A 15860-nucleotide genomic window follows, 5' to 3' on the forward strand; every position below is an offset into this window, starting at 1 on the left:
ACAGTTTGCTTCCTTTTTTTCTAGGACTTAATATTATTTTTATTTGGGATAAAATGACAATGTTGTCTAATTTGAAAATATTTGTAAAGTTTATGCTATGAAAACGCCTTTCTGAGGTGAAGATTTAATACACTGATGTCGAAGTAAATTATATGAATTACGTGTGTTGTTACACTTGTAATTTTGTAATCAACTTTTTAATAACTGTTTTTCATTTCTTGTATCTGAAGAATGAAAAATATGGAATACTTCTCAAATTTTCATATTATCCTTGTGCAAGTGCCATGTTAATCTCTGTATTGTAATTTGAGTATACGTGCTGCTGAAGCGTGTAGTATCCTCTAAATTTAAGTAGTTAATCATGCAATCTTTATACAGGTTTATATCTATGGGTGCATACTTGTAACAAGGAAACTTTATTGTTCCTAACAAAGCTATCTATCTTATTTCCCTAAAATTCTGTGAATAGTGGAAAATTTATATTTATCAGTCGATTGCTCACATTTGCAAAATTTTTTTGTCAATGACTATCTTAAGTCTTTTTATTTGGAATTTGATCATACTCTCAATTATTTATAGATAGGTCCAAAGGTGATGGCTTTTTCAAATACTTATTTTTTCAACTGAATTTGCTTTGCGGACCTAATGGATTCAAAGTAAGCATTGCTTAAGAGCTACTTCTAAACTTCTTAAGCTGACATTTTCCCAAATGAGGTGTTACAGGAACAAATGTCTACCTGAGCCTTTACACTTCTTCCATGTGGGAACAGCCCAACCAGAATATCTTACTCTGACAGCATACATTGTCTTACTAGAAGAAAACTAATCTTGGTTACAAGGGATCATAGAGTGATGAACAGTTCAAACAGAACTGTTCAGACTAGAAGGTATTTTATCAAAATATAATTGTTTATTATAGCTTCCATTTCAAAAGTAGCTAACGCCAAGAAGGTGAAAAAATTGTTCGTATGCATGATTACTTAATGTCCTGGCCTGTCTACCATCCAACCAGGCAGGAACTTACACTACTGCCTTTTTATCACCCAATATTTTCATAGTTGCAGGAGAAGTGCATATGTTTCTCCTCATTATTAGGCATTAAATTGATAATGTTTTAATCACAGTGTTTCCTCTTGCCTCCATGCTGTAAATCTACAAATGGTAAATCTTTAGGTCTAACTCTATCAAACACTGAAGTAGAGATAATGGAATAATACTTTAAAACAGAGTTGCCTTTAGTTCAGTAACTACAACAGAACAATACAAAACGTGTGCCTTTTAATTATATTATATATAGTTATATATTTTTTATTTATATCTGCTGATTTTATATTTCACACAATGAAACTTACTAGAATTAGTTGATAATTTGACAAATAAATTGATATTTATTTATTCCAATAAATAGGATTGGAATATAAATAATTAGGTTTAAAATATATATTAGACTATAAAAAGTATCAATGCAATGTTTTTAGTATAAACTTGTGATACATTCTAACTGTTCTTTGTCTTCTGAATCCACATGGTAAAAAAAACAATGTTTTCCTCTAATCAATAATGGATTTTACTCTGCTGCTGTTTATTCTTTTAACTCGCTTGTCCTAAACTGTTTTACTCCATATTTCTGAAGCATTCCTACTGATTATGCCCAAATTTTGGTAAGATGTCTAAAAAATATTATTCTTCTGCAATACCCATGCATCCTAGGAACCCAGGTCCCAGTTACCTGCATCATCAGATAACAGGGGCAAAACTTCTCACCAAAGCCCATGCAACATATCAACACAAAGTAATCAACACAAAGACCCATCTCAATTTCGCATTTCCTATATTTCAGGGCCCCAATTCCTTGAGATGCAGGAATTAGCAGTAAGCAATTGTGAAATACAAGGCTACTTAAAATGAAGGATGAGATCGCAAAATTTGAGAGAAAGTACTGTAATTTAAACATTCAACTTACAGATGACCAGCCCATATGAGTGAACAAGTTCACAAAGTGTCATAAGATTATTTTTAATACCCCTCACCTATTATTAACGAAAGATTTTATTCCAACATAAGTGGGCCAAAAAATAGTTCCTGGGAGGATAGATCAATAATTGGTCTACCAAAGCCCTGAAATCTTGACTTAGAGCTCAAATGTAATTCAGAAAAACATTGGAAGCTCTAAAGAGTGCTTCAAGCACTGGGACTTCAGTAAAACATGTTTCTGTGGTATAAAAATGTCACTCTCAAACCAATGATAATCTACATTTAATCTCCTGAGAGTGTATTCCTTTTCAAATAAACTTTTTGAAATCACATTCGCCAAAATAACATTTGACAAGTTGGTGCTACTTAGTGACATTATAAGTTTTACAAGTATAGGGAGCAAGTTACAATAGAGTTGAATTATTTACACAGCACTAATGCCAAACATGTTCAACCATTCATTAAAGTGTAGAAATAGTACCACCCACAATTTGTGTTTTTCAGTAAGAGCCTTCCAGAAGTGTGTTAAATGGATCAGCCTCCTAAATTTCAAACCCAAAAGTTACCTAATAAATTTCATCATTTATTAAGGTACATTTTTTAAAAATCACAAATAGTTGCCTTATCATATGTTATTTTATGTTTTCCCTCTGTCTAACATAGTAAGAAATATGACTTTAAGTCTTGAATATGGGTACTCATCAGAGATATGACAAACATAATATCTGTCTTCTATTTCTATCATATTCCTCTCTAGGAATAAATTCAATTTTCTTCTTTTTCCAAAACTTATGGGTAGTAGAAAATATTATTCCATGTAAAATAAAAGAATCACACCATTGTACAAAGGCATTTATAAAAATTCATAGTTAGGAATACATTCTAAACTATTTTTTAACTTTCTTTTTGACTAAAGATTAATCTTCCAAATGGGTGAGAATAAAATCATGTTTAGGTGCTTCACGTCTCCAGTCTTGCAAATTGTTGCTGCAGATGAATGAATTATGGAAATATAAGCTGACATCAGTTCAAGAATATGCAAGATTGAGACTCCATGGAATGTATATAAACCTATCAGGAAGTTGAAACCAGAGAGGAATTATAGAAAAGACACAGAATGAATGCAAAATGAACAAGGGGCAAGTACAGTTAGAATACTTAATGTACACATATGATGAAGGAAGTGGTAAATTAGAAATAAATCTTGGAGAAAGGGTTGGTTGAGAATGATGGAAGGAGTGACTCTGATCTAGGATCATTGAACAATTAGATGGATATATTTAATTGTAACACAATTGCACAACCTTTTAAAATTCAGTTAAAAAACACAAGAAACAAAAACACACAAAAATCACAACCAAACAGCAATCTCTAGAGAGTATGAATATGACCTCTCAAAATTTGAATCAGTTAATGAAGGGCAGTCTTCGGAAAAGCAAACAAAGCTGTTCAAAGAGGGAAGTTTGGGATAGGGGAGAATTTTGAACAGAATTAAATAGATTGTCTAAGGTTATAAATCACCTACATCTGCTCTAAACAGTATCTTTCTTCTATGAGTTTTCGGTCTGAACTGGATAATCCAGTCCTAAGACACACTTGGTAGCTTGTGAGGTAGGATGGAAGAAACAAGATAATTACTCCACTGGAGAGAAAACAGTCCTCTATATTTTCTCTAATCTCTCTTCACTACTCTTTCTTCATACTTTTAAGTCAATTGATTTTGAATTATATTTTTCCTTTTTCTTCTGACAAAGGAATTGGTCAAAATTATTTCATTAAATATTATTTGTCATTTTCTTCTTTCATGCTGTTTAATTGGCCAAGTGAGTCCATTGAACTTCCCTCTTGCATTTGGTTGCCATGAAACAACATCTATGTTAATGAGGAGAAATCTAATGCTAAACTTTGTCTCCAGAAAACCGTCCAAGAGGCTGTGATCACAAATATTTGCCTGTATTTTTTTTTCTTTTACCTTGAAAGACTTCTTCTGTCTAAAGTGCCCACAATAAAAAGTACTACATCACTTGTTGGTTCAATCAGAATTGTCTAACCTCAAAAATATATTTTGCTAACAAGATGCTTAGAGGAAACAAAAAAATACTGCACTTTTATCTTCTCTCTTAAGATTCACCTTAGATACCATATCAGGAACAGTGAAGTTATTCTATGCAAAATTATTTCAATAGATTATTTTTCTCTTGGTCTTGCATTTGTTGACCAAGTTGTATGGAGGAGAATAGAGTTAAATCACCCATACCTTGGTAGAAAGTGTCTGTTACAAAAAGACAATGCTTCTATGTCCTACTTCTATGTCCTTCTCTTAGCTCTTGCCGAGTTCCAATTAATCACAGCTTCTTGGCTTCAAGTTTAGTGAAGCTGAAGAGCCATACAGGCTCCACCACTGCTACATCTTCATTATTTCTCTTTTAAAACTCTTTAAGTTGCCTCATTTGGATGTGGAATTTATTTTCATGTCTTCATTCAATCAGTTCTGCATTATAGTGAGACAAATGGGCTCTGTAAAATCACTTTATGGAGTAAAAATACTAACACAATTTATATTAAAAAGTTTTGGCCTCCCTTCACTGCAGAAAACAATACACTTAGCTAAGGCTTCTAAGAAAACTTTTTTTTATTAACTTTTCCATTTGCTCAATTCTTTTCTGAACTTTTAGGCACATGTAATAAAAGATGTCTTCACTATCTCATATTAATAAGAGTATTATTTTTGTGAGCCACTTGGAAATGTGAAATCATTGGTTTGAAGTATCCAATCAGATTTTTTTCTGTGTTTCACTGCTTCACGTCCAAAGACATTGTGGAAAGTGTTACAAACAGAAAGGTGTAATCCCAACATCTTCTTTCATTGTGGAGGTCACTTTCTCCCTAAATATTTTGACTCAAATTATCTCTTTCAGAGAATTAATGTCAGAGAATTAATGTTTGATAATTAAAGGTAAATTCACAAATTTTGATGCCTCATTTTTTTAAGAACTTTTAATTTAAATTCCAATACAACCTTGTTTCAAACAGTGAGAATATAGTTCCTGGGTAAGGACAATTCTCAAGGGAACCTACAGGATTTAGAGCAAGGCTTCTAAGGTCTGATTGTTTAGTGTGAATAAGAGCCATCTTCATCCACATTGCTCCCTCTCTACTAAGTCTCCTTGGATTTCTTTGCATGAAAGCCTATTCTTCCAGGCAATTTAAAATTTTCTTTATAGGCTAAGTTGTTAAAAATTTTGAACAATTATATTTTACCTGTCATAACTTTAAAACCCTTGAAAATCCTTTATTAGAACCGCGAATTCACCAATCCTAATTCCACCTTTACAATCAAAATGTTAACATGCTCTTTTCAGCATGTTATCAATGCAACTATTATTTTCCAGTGGCTTTGTTATGCGTATATATAACCATATTAGCTGATGCTAAGCAAAATGAATTCCAAGATATGGAACCAGATTTTTTTTTCATTTGTGGTTGTTGTTTTTGATGAACTATGTGAATTCTGTTTTCTTTGGGTTTTCCCCTATGGTTTATCCCTGCTGTATTTCATTTTGTATTGTGTATACATTTACCTTGATTAGCGAAGGGAAAAGAAAAAACATAATGGTGAGACAAAGGACCAAAGGCAAACCAATGTAATAACAATACTCACAAGACAATATGTTGGAACTGTACATTACAATTGTGAGGGGTGAAAGGGTGAAGGAAAACTGTGAGAAAAATGAGTGAGGGTTATCAAGTTTGAAAAGTTATGATTTAATACCTTACAATTACTGTAACCCCAATGTACATCATTTTTATAATAAAATTGAAAAAATAAGCTGCATAAAATATAATTTCACTGTAATGGCACAGTAAATAATATTCTTTATGCAGTAACATTTTAAAAATCAATAATATTTGGCATCTAATTTGAATTAACTACCCCTTCTTTATCAGAGGGTCATCAACTTGAATGTTATCCAAGTAAACAATATTTTCACAATATACTTGCCTAATTTTTCTAAAAAGAATAAATTTAGTACTTTCTCATTCTAAAACAGAAAACAGTTTAATGCTATGGAAACCCATAACTTTTAAAAGTAAGTAAGTTGTTAAGAGGACAGAATATATGTATTCTTCAAGATTCCTATGATTAATAGCTACTCATTTTTAAATTCTCAACATTCCTAAGAGATTCAAAACAGTATCTGTTTGCATGCTATATAATTCTGCAATAGATGCAGTTTCCAATAGGGTATTACAGATTGAGAACTAAACAGAAAAATAGCCACATTCTGGTAGAGGATAAAACTGTGAAGCATGTGTAATAATTAATTCTTCAAGAGTAAGCAATTGTTTATGAGTAAGCTATTATTTCTATGACCATCAATCCCAAGATTTATGCCATAAAGTCATCCTAGCCCAACAGTTTCCAACTTGTAAGGGACACCTTAAAATTCCTTAATTCACATCATGAATACCTTATCTCTATTTTGAAAAATACTACACCTCTGCTAATGTGACACCCTCCTTGTTCTGAAAAGAACACAATAAACTGAGCTGCATCATTTTTCCTCCACTGGTATTCCTGAGATCAGAACACTTGCAAATATTATTTATATTTATACTTTTTTAATTATCATAGATATTCACTATGCTAAGATAGGAAAATTATGATACAAAGCCCACCCAGGCAGGAGGGTTTCTTAGAATCTTACCTCCAAAAATCTTCTCCACAAAAGCCAGACTCAAGTGGCCCTGAGATTGAAGTGGTAGGGCATGAGCCTTGAGCATAAACAGGCTCAGAGACACTGTCCAGGCCAAGAGTTCAAGCTCTAGGACGAACCAATAAAACAAAAACAAAATTGAAAACAAACCCCAAAGCCAGCATTTTTCTCCATGTATACAGAGGCACATAAATAAGGAAATGGCTTCCTGTGTTACATATAGGAAGAAGGAAGAAGATGTCACACGATTACTATCTTCATACCATATTAAACCAAACCCTTAAAAAATTGGTTTTTCTAAATGTATAAATTAATGTCATCCATTTGTTGGCAACTCTCTCTAGATTATTCACATTAACATGGTATACATGAACTGTGCGAATTATCTATTAACTATGTTCTAATTATAACTCTCTTGAAAGAATATCTACGCAAATAGAATGCCAGAACCATTTGTGAATTTTTCAATTAATCCCTCTACTTAAAAAGAATTTTGTAGTATCCTATAGCATATGAAATTACAAACAAAACCAAAAAATATATTTTAAATCTAAATTCTAATTTAACAAGGTCTACAAAGTCCTTCAATAGACGAACTTTGCTATTTCTCCAGACTTAAGCTTTTGTAATCCTTCAACATTTATTTGGAATCCAACAGAATGAGACTTAATTACTTTTGCAAATTTTTGGATGGGAATCATGAGCTATCTTGCATCTAGTGATGTTCTGTAATGATGAGAGCATTTAAAACACAAGTGAGGATATATATGAGTTGCATTCAATAGGAAACTTGACTTCTCAAAACATAATGACAAAATTAGGCCAAACTTACAACTGTGTATTCCTTTCTTGTTGTTTGGTTTGTTTTACTGAGACAAAATTATTCTACCTGGTTCAGGGAAGGTATCGTTATGTAATTCCACTCTCTAATCTCCTGTCTGAGTGCTAGAATTCCAGGCTTGTATCACATTGCCCTGCCATATTTTTTTTATTTAATCTAGAAACAGACTAGCAATTCTGAACTTCTCCTATGATCTTATCCACTAGACTGACTGCTCTGACTGTTTATGTACTATTTTCAAAGATGTTTTAACATTTGACACAGGATATAAACATTTTCAGATGCACCTGCAGGGTTCCCTGACTCATTCCTCCATGGATCCTATCCCGTTAATAATGATTGCTTGACTCTCTTACTATCTTTGGTCCCTACCTCTGTAATATTCTCAACTTCTGGGGGAAAGTTCACTTGAGGGCTTTCTAATATTAAAAATTATCACTTGATTCTAGTCTTACTCAGGACCTATTTTCTATTTTTTCTAACTTTTCTACATATTCTGAGAGTTGTTTCATTTGTGTATTTTTGTGTGCACATATAAGTGCCTCTGTGTGTATGTGTATGTTTGTATGTATGTATGCAAAAACCTAAAGGTGTTATTCAGCAATCTTGCTCGTGACTGGTACTCCAGCTTTTGGCTGGTTAATTATAGGTAGTGTCTTAAAGCCTATACTGTCCAAGCCAGATGCAAATTGAACTTCCCAGACTCCTTTACATTCTTAGGTTTTATTTTTCCCGGAGTATCAACTTTTAAACTTCAAACACTTTTGTGAGTGTAAAGTCTAATCTGTAGCCCAGATTTTTAACTCAAGAATTCATATAAAGATAGATGAACATTTACATTACATATCCTGAGTGTACACTGTTAGAAATGTGATCATAAACCAAGTTGTTGTGAGATCTGAGGATTGGGGTTTAAAGCCAGCCTGGGTAGGAAAGTCCTGGAGACTCTTTTCTCCAATAATTACCAGAAAACTGGAAGTGGCACTGTGGCTCAAGTGGAAAAGCACTAGCCTTGAGCTGCATTTCAGAGGGACAGGGCCCTGTCCTATATTTCATTTTCCACGGACAACAACAACAACAACAAAAAAGAATTTAAGAAAAGGAAAGAAAAAGAAATGTGATCTTAGCCACCAGGTTCATTGCTAGTATAATTCCTGTTCTTTCAGATGGACTCTTTTTTTCCAGTTAAGTCTATTCTTCCTTATCTGACTTACATTGGAAACAGAATCATTCTTCCATCCTCCTTTTTGCACATTTTCGTGATTATCAAGCGTGATTTAGAAAGGGAGTGGCCTCATGCTTCATGTTCCACTTAGGAGTAATGCTTTCTCCATATCACTCGCATAAATCTACATACTGGACTTGGCATTATTGTTTCAATATTTTTTTTGTAGAGTCTTCTATATTGTATTGAACACTAATACATAAACACAGAACTTCTTTTTCTCCTGTAATTGCTATTGTTTCTCTTACTGTTTCTCATGTACCCTTGGGAAATTAATGCACAGCACATAGACTCACAAAAAATGATCTGAGAACCTTCTTCCCATTTAAAATTCACCTTAATTTACAGAGCACATAAGAAGTTTGAACAAAATGTTCTCATGGATAATGTATTAATAAGCAATTTAAATTGCATTTCTCTTTACTAAGTTGTCTCTGAAACACGTGTTACATCATGTCCAAAAGTGTCCTTGTGCTATTTCAATGAAGCCAGAAAACAGTCATTATTTTCTGTAGCAGCACCATAGATTGTTACTGGAAATAAGTGGAAGTAACTGTTATTGGATGTGGAAACTGATCCCAGGAAAGGAATTGAACATGGAGAAATGATAAAGTTCAAGTTAACTATTGCTTTCCTTTTTACTGTACAAGAAAAGAATCCAAGGCTGGAAGGAAACTCTGTCCCTGACTTTTTTTGAGTGTGTCCTTTACTCATATAAAATTTGTCTGTAAACTTCTGGTTGAGAGTATTACAACAGGAAACAATATGCCATTTGAAGGCCAGCATAGAACAAAAGGAAGGAACTTTTTTTTAAAAGTGTTCTACTGCAAAGAAGCAAAGATATGGAGTTTTAAAGTGTCTTATGGATGGATGTTTCACACCTGAGATGATTCTCTTGGTGCAGCAATCAGTTATCAATTCCTTTATTCTGGTCATGAGTTTTCCATAGCAATAAGGATTCCAAAAAAGCATGATCCAGTGAGTATGATCAGCAAAAGGAGTCTCTTCTCGGACCACCACTATTATAAGGAGAGTCCCAAAGAAATACCCAGGGTTTGTTTTGTTTGCTTGTTTGTTTAGTTTGTGCTGGTTTTGGGGCTTGAACTCAGAGACTGGCCCCTGTCCCTGAACAGTTGTCTTTCTTTCACACCTGGCCCAAAGCTAGTACTCCACTGCTTGAGCCAAAACTCCACTTCTGGCTTTTTTGGTGTTTAATTACAGATAAGTGTTTGACAGACTCTCTTGCCTGGGTTGGCTTTAAAATAAGACAATAAGAAAGCTAAGTGACATCAACTGTATAGACTTCTCTTTTGAACCAAGAAATATTAGATGAAGTTTATTATAAAGCTAATATTTGACAATTTTTAAAGGAGAGAATATGTTTAGCAAAGAAGCCATAACAAATAACTCAGCGAAAGTAGGTGCACTACTAAATCATTTGGGAAGATTACAATTGACTTCATCATTCCTTTGGGGGAAACTTAAAGCCATATTTGCACTTTTTTATTGGTTGTGGGGATTGAACATTGATCCTGGGCACTGTCTCACAGCTCTTCACCACAACTTGAGCACTCTACCACTTTAGCTTCAGCACCACTTCCGGGTTTCTGGTGTTAATTGAAGATAAGTATTTCATGGACCAGTGTTTCCTGACCAGGCTGGCTTTGAACCACAATCCTCTGGTCTCAACCTCCTGAGTAGCTAGGATTACAGGCATGAGCTACCAGCACCCGGCTCATATTTGCATTTATGTGCACTTAATGTCACTATGTAGACAAAGAATGGAAATCTGAACCAAATGATGTGGCATTGCAGCTTTTCAGAAAAATTGAAGTAGCAATAAATATGTCCTCCTTTTCCATTTTGTTACATTAATGACTCATGAGTTATGGGACTTTTACACTAGCATCCACTTTCATCTTTGTAGGTGTATTTAGTATCAGGAAATGTTCATAGAAAAGTATAGAAAGACAGATTTTTAGAAAGGAAAGGAGATCAGGTATGAAAGAACAGCATAGAAGAAGATACATTTATCACACAGAGATTAAGAACTAGCCTAGGAGATTTTGAATGCTAAAGGCAATGAGGAATAAGCCTAGCTGATAACTAGTTCTTCAATAACCAAACATGGTTCCCTAGAACGGTTTCTCCTATACCTTAGTTACTATCATTTTTTCTTTCCATCTGGAGTTATTCCTTCTCTTCGGTCACAACTGTTAATTAGCCTTTGCCTTTTTGGTGTGATGACTAGCCAAAATAGTTCCCAAATCTCACTTACACTATCCTTCTCATTGTGATTAGCAGTGACCCCACTCAAAAGCCTGGAATCTTTTAATTTTCCAGTATTAATCTTCACCTGACATCTAAGCACATTCCTGGCATTAATTGCCGTGAATAATGAACAAAACATCCTTTCAACACAGTATCCTAACATAGGCAAAGTACATGAATTAGGGACTATTGTCAGGTATTAGTATGGAAGAAGCAATTATATATTCCAAATATGGGTTCTTTATTTTGCATTTACTAACTAAATTGTTGTTGTTGTTGCTGTTGTTGTTTTGGCAGTCCTGGGACTGAACTCAGAGCTTGGGAATTATTCCTCAGCTTTTTTTTCCCTCAAGGCTAACACTCCACCACTTGAGGCACAGGACCACTTCCAGTGTTTCCTTTTCAATTTATGTGGGTACTGAGGAATTGAACCCAAGGTTTCATGCATGCTAGGCAATCACCATACCATGAAACCACATTCCCAAAACCCTAAATGACTTTTTTAAGATGGCATTACATTTTCATTCTGTAACTATGTATCATAATTTTAACCAGTAATTTTTGCTAGAAAAGTGCATTGAACACAGTACGGAATCCAGTAAGGCTAGATGGACAATGCATAACTGTCACAGTGTAGCCAGGGCACAGAGGGACTTACCTCATGGTGCTAGTACAACAGACTGAGTGAGACAGCTCCTTACCCACAGCCTACCTCCAGAATGAGAGGGCCACCTTGGTTCTAACCACATGGTGATGCTGAGAAAGAGAAAGAAAGAATGTCAGAATTACACTTAAACCAGGTGCCTGTGGCTCAGGCCTATAATCCTAAGTACAATAAAGGCTGAGATATGAAGATCATGGTTTATAGCCATCCCGGGCAGGAACACCTCTGAGACTCTTATCTCCAAAGAACCACCAGAAAACTGGAAGTAGTGCTGTGACTCAAGTGTTAGAGTGCTAGCTTTGAGCTGAGGAGCTCGCGGAGCTGCCCCAGGCCCAAAGTTCAAGCCCCATGACTGAAAAGAAGTGGACTTCCCACCACAAAATGTGGACTGAATAGCACCCATTGTCCTAGGGAGCATGGCAGAGAAGTCAGGCCGAGCTTCCTGTCAGCTGGGAGTCATTAGTAGGTCACCCGGCTTATCTGTGCCCCAGTATCCCAAGCTTTAAAACTGAACAAAGTGAAGGATCCCGTTACTCATGGGGATAGGATATAAAATAAAGAGAGCTATGTTTTGTTTCATAATACCATACCTGTTGCACCATTAATAACACACACCATCTGAGATCTTTCCGGGTATCTTCCTATCATATGCTCACAGAATTGCCAAGAACAGTATCAGATGGCCCCTTCCTCTGTGCCTGTCCCTGCTCCAGAGATCCATCTGTATTAATCTCTTGTTTCCTCACAACTGTGCCATGAGGAGATTGAAGTCCAATGGTTGAGGCCCAACCCAGAGCTTCACCTCTGGTCAAGAATCTGCTGCCGTGGACTGAGTTTGGGACAATCCATCTAAACCAAAGACTGAGTGTGGTGCTACATGTCTACCATTCCAATTACAGAAGAATGGGCCTGGTGGCTAATGCCTGTCACAGATAGGAGGACCATGATCCAGCCTTGACTGAGCATATATTAATTCTCCATCTCAGAAATGCCCAAGACAGAAAAGCTTGACTCGCATGGTAGAAGACCTAACTGGCAAGCCTAAGGCCTTGAGGTCAAACCCTAATATACCAAAAAGAACCAGAGTCCCAGTGCCAGAGGCTCATGCCTATAATCCTAAGTACTCAGGGGGGCTGAGATCTGAAGATCACAGCTCAACATTTAAAATAGGGTTGACCTCACCCATCAGACGTCATGATGAGAAGACCCAGAGTCTGACCTATGCTGTTGCGCTCCATACTAGCAGAACTCATATCCTTACTAAGTGTTGGTCATGCTCTATGTCCCCCTGGGAAACCATCCCCTGCAGGCCGCACTCCCAGGTCCTCCAAAGCTCCCATTGCCACCAACCAGGCCCAAAATAGTACACAGCTCCATTGCACACAGATCCCTTGTTCTTGTAATTTAACTGTGCTGTGTCCCCTTCAAGCCTCTCACCTTTCCAGGCCCCCGACCTCAGCTGTGAATCCCATACATGCCCCAAAGATAGCAGGTAGAAGTTACCAAAGCATTTGGCCTCCTTGTTACAACCCACTTCTACACACACACACACACACACACACACACACACACACACACACACACACACACACACACATTCAGACCAGTGACAGAAGTTTCATCCATTCAACACCTGCAATTTGCCAACTGATCACAAACCTGAGCACAGTCAGGCTGTACAAGGAAAAAGATGATCTCTCTCTCTCTGTCTCTCTATGTCCCTGTCTCTCTGTTTTCAGGTGAAAGTTTGATGAGCACAGAAGACAAGGGCTCACACAGCAAGGTGTCAATAATCTGCATCCAACACCTCCTATCCCCAGAAAAAAAGGAAAAGACCCCAGAAGGCAGGTGTATATATGCTGCTCTACACCTCTGATTAAAGCCACCGGGTTCTCACAATGGAGAAGAAGGGCGCAGATGTGCGGCTGTGTGGCTCCCACTGCTACAGGCCAGGGGCTCTGTGGCGCCCACTCCTCACCCAACCCTGCATCTCCCCGTTTCCTGGGACACTAGCCTCTGGGGATGGGGGTAGGATCTTCTTGTCAACACCTACCCCCTCCCCTCGGGCACATTTGTGGCAGGGCTTGGGCCAGACTGTGGGGCACTGGGGAGGTGCGGGTCGGGGTCGGATGGAGGAGATATGGGGTCCTAGGGTGCGGGGATGTGTGGCAGCCACTCACATGTGTTGCTGGCAGAAGCTGTTGGCAGCTACTCTAGGTGGGGCAAGAAGCAATGGCAGAGGCATGACAGACACTCAGGCCCTGAGCAGAGGACAGAGGAGCCAGGACCAGGTTAGGGCCGCAAGCTGGCTCGTGGCACACCATTGCACCATTGCCTGAGGAAACCATGGGTCTGAGCCCGCAGCACCAGGTTTGAAATGCTGCTCCATGGGGAAGGTAGGGAGGGGGCCGGGACTCAGGCAGGCACATGGTGGTCCTGAGGAAGGCCTCTCCTTGTAGGCCTAGAGTCTCTTGCTCACCACTCAGCCACCTCTACCTTCCTTAACTGCTGGTAGTGGTGTCAACAAACAAAGGGAATCATGGTGCTACTGGGCAGCATGGAATGTGGGCCTGGCCACCATTCTTGTATCCCATTGGTCAGAAAGAACCATAAAACAATGGGGGTGTGGCTGCAATCCTGTGATGCAGGCAGAATGGATGGAGTCAAAATGACGGCAGCCCCTTTCCCAGAGAACTCTGTCCAATCCATTTGGGGACAAGAGGGTTACCTGCTTTAGCCGGATGGCTGCAAAGATTGTTGTGTGTGTCTGTTTGTTCCCAAACCTTGAACCCAGGATCTGGGCACAATCTGTGAGTTGCTTTAGATTAAGGCTAGCTCTCTACCACTGGAGCCACATGGCTTTACTTCTGGCTTTGTTGGCACAAGTTGGACAGGAGTTTCAAGGGCTTTCCTGCCTAGGGTGACTTTGACCATGATCCTCCTTTCACAGCCTTGTAAGTTTTAAGGAGGACTGATGAAAGCCACTGATGCCTGGCTAATCATTGGTTTTGCTGATGTTCTTGGACAGGCCTGTGAGTTCCCTATCCTCAGGTTTAATTGGGAGGAGCTAGAGCCCACAGTTTGAATAGTGGCCTTGCCACCAACAAATGGCAGAAGATCCTATGAAACTCATTCCTATTCATATGATTACCAAAGGAATGTGATGTATGTCATGGTTAAATGGGCAGTACTTGAGTGATTCGAGGATAAAATTATACACAATTACATTATAGGACACTGGTCAATATTAATACTTTATGAAGAATTTAAACATTCACCTTCATTAAATAGAGTGCAAATGAAATACCTACGAATTGGGCATCACATAGCATAGAAATGCCTTTTTTTTTTCTGCCTAGACTGGGATTTGGACTCATGGTCTAGGTAACCCTGCCGTTCCACTGTGTGGGAAGGGAAAGCTTGCCTCCTTGAATTCAAGAAATTCAAGTCTGTTCCTTGGGCCTGAAATAAATGCCCAGCACTAGAAAACATCCTATTTGTGTACATTTTAAATACATGATTTATATTTATATACATATGTTGATTCCATATTGCATTCAGTGTAGTTACTTACTTTATTTTTTGATTTACTCATGTATTGGCTACTCATTTTATTGACTATTATGACACATAGAACAGTGATTCCATTGGTTACATAGGATATAGGTTTGCATATGTATTGCACATCCTTCCTGACACCCAGGACTTTCACAGAAAAGGAAAACATGTCACCATCAGCTTCTTACTACACGATTCATTTTTTGGGAGTGCTGGCATCTGAACTCACATCCTACAAGGCCCAATTCATGAATGGGTGAGTGTCAGCCTGCCATCCTGTGGCAAATTGACCTGACAGGCAGTTCCGTGTACCTGAGATCAAGCCACAGCGGTTGACAAAATAAGAACAGTTTGACGTGCAGATGGTAGTACACTAATAAATATATATCTTTATAGAGTGCCAGAGATGTCTATACATTATTCAGTTATACAGACTACATTCCTACCAATTCTTAGGAATTTATAATGCCTCCGTGTAATTAATGTTATTGCTTTCATGCTTAACAAACTATTAAGTAAATCAATCAATATTCTGAAAATATTGCATTCTGTAAGTAATAGTATTCTTTTAATGCTTCATAAATATTAAATAAAATCAGTCTCCTGAAA

The 15860-nt window shown here is 37.3% G+C and overlaps 1 pseudogene; it reads right to left on the minus strand.

Moving 5' to 3' along the window:
* Positions 1-234: 234 nt before the first annotated feature.
* Positions 235-331, minus strand: LOC122095423 (annotated as a pseudogene).
* Positions 332-15860: the final 15529 nt, after the last annotated feature.

Source organism: Dipodomys spectabilis, unplaced genomic scaffold, assembly GCF_019054845.1.
Source record: "Dipodomys spectabilis isolate Male_0828 unplaced genomic scaffold, ASM1905484v1 ptg000350l, whole genome shotgun sequence".
NCBI lineage: Eukaryota > Metazoa > Chordata > Mammalia > Rodentia > Heteromyidae > Dipodomys > Dipodomys spectabilis.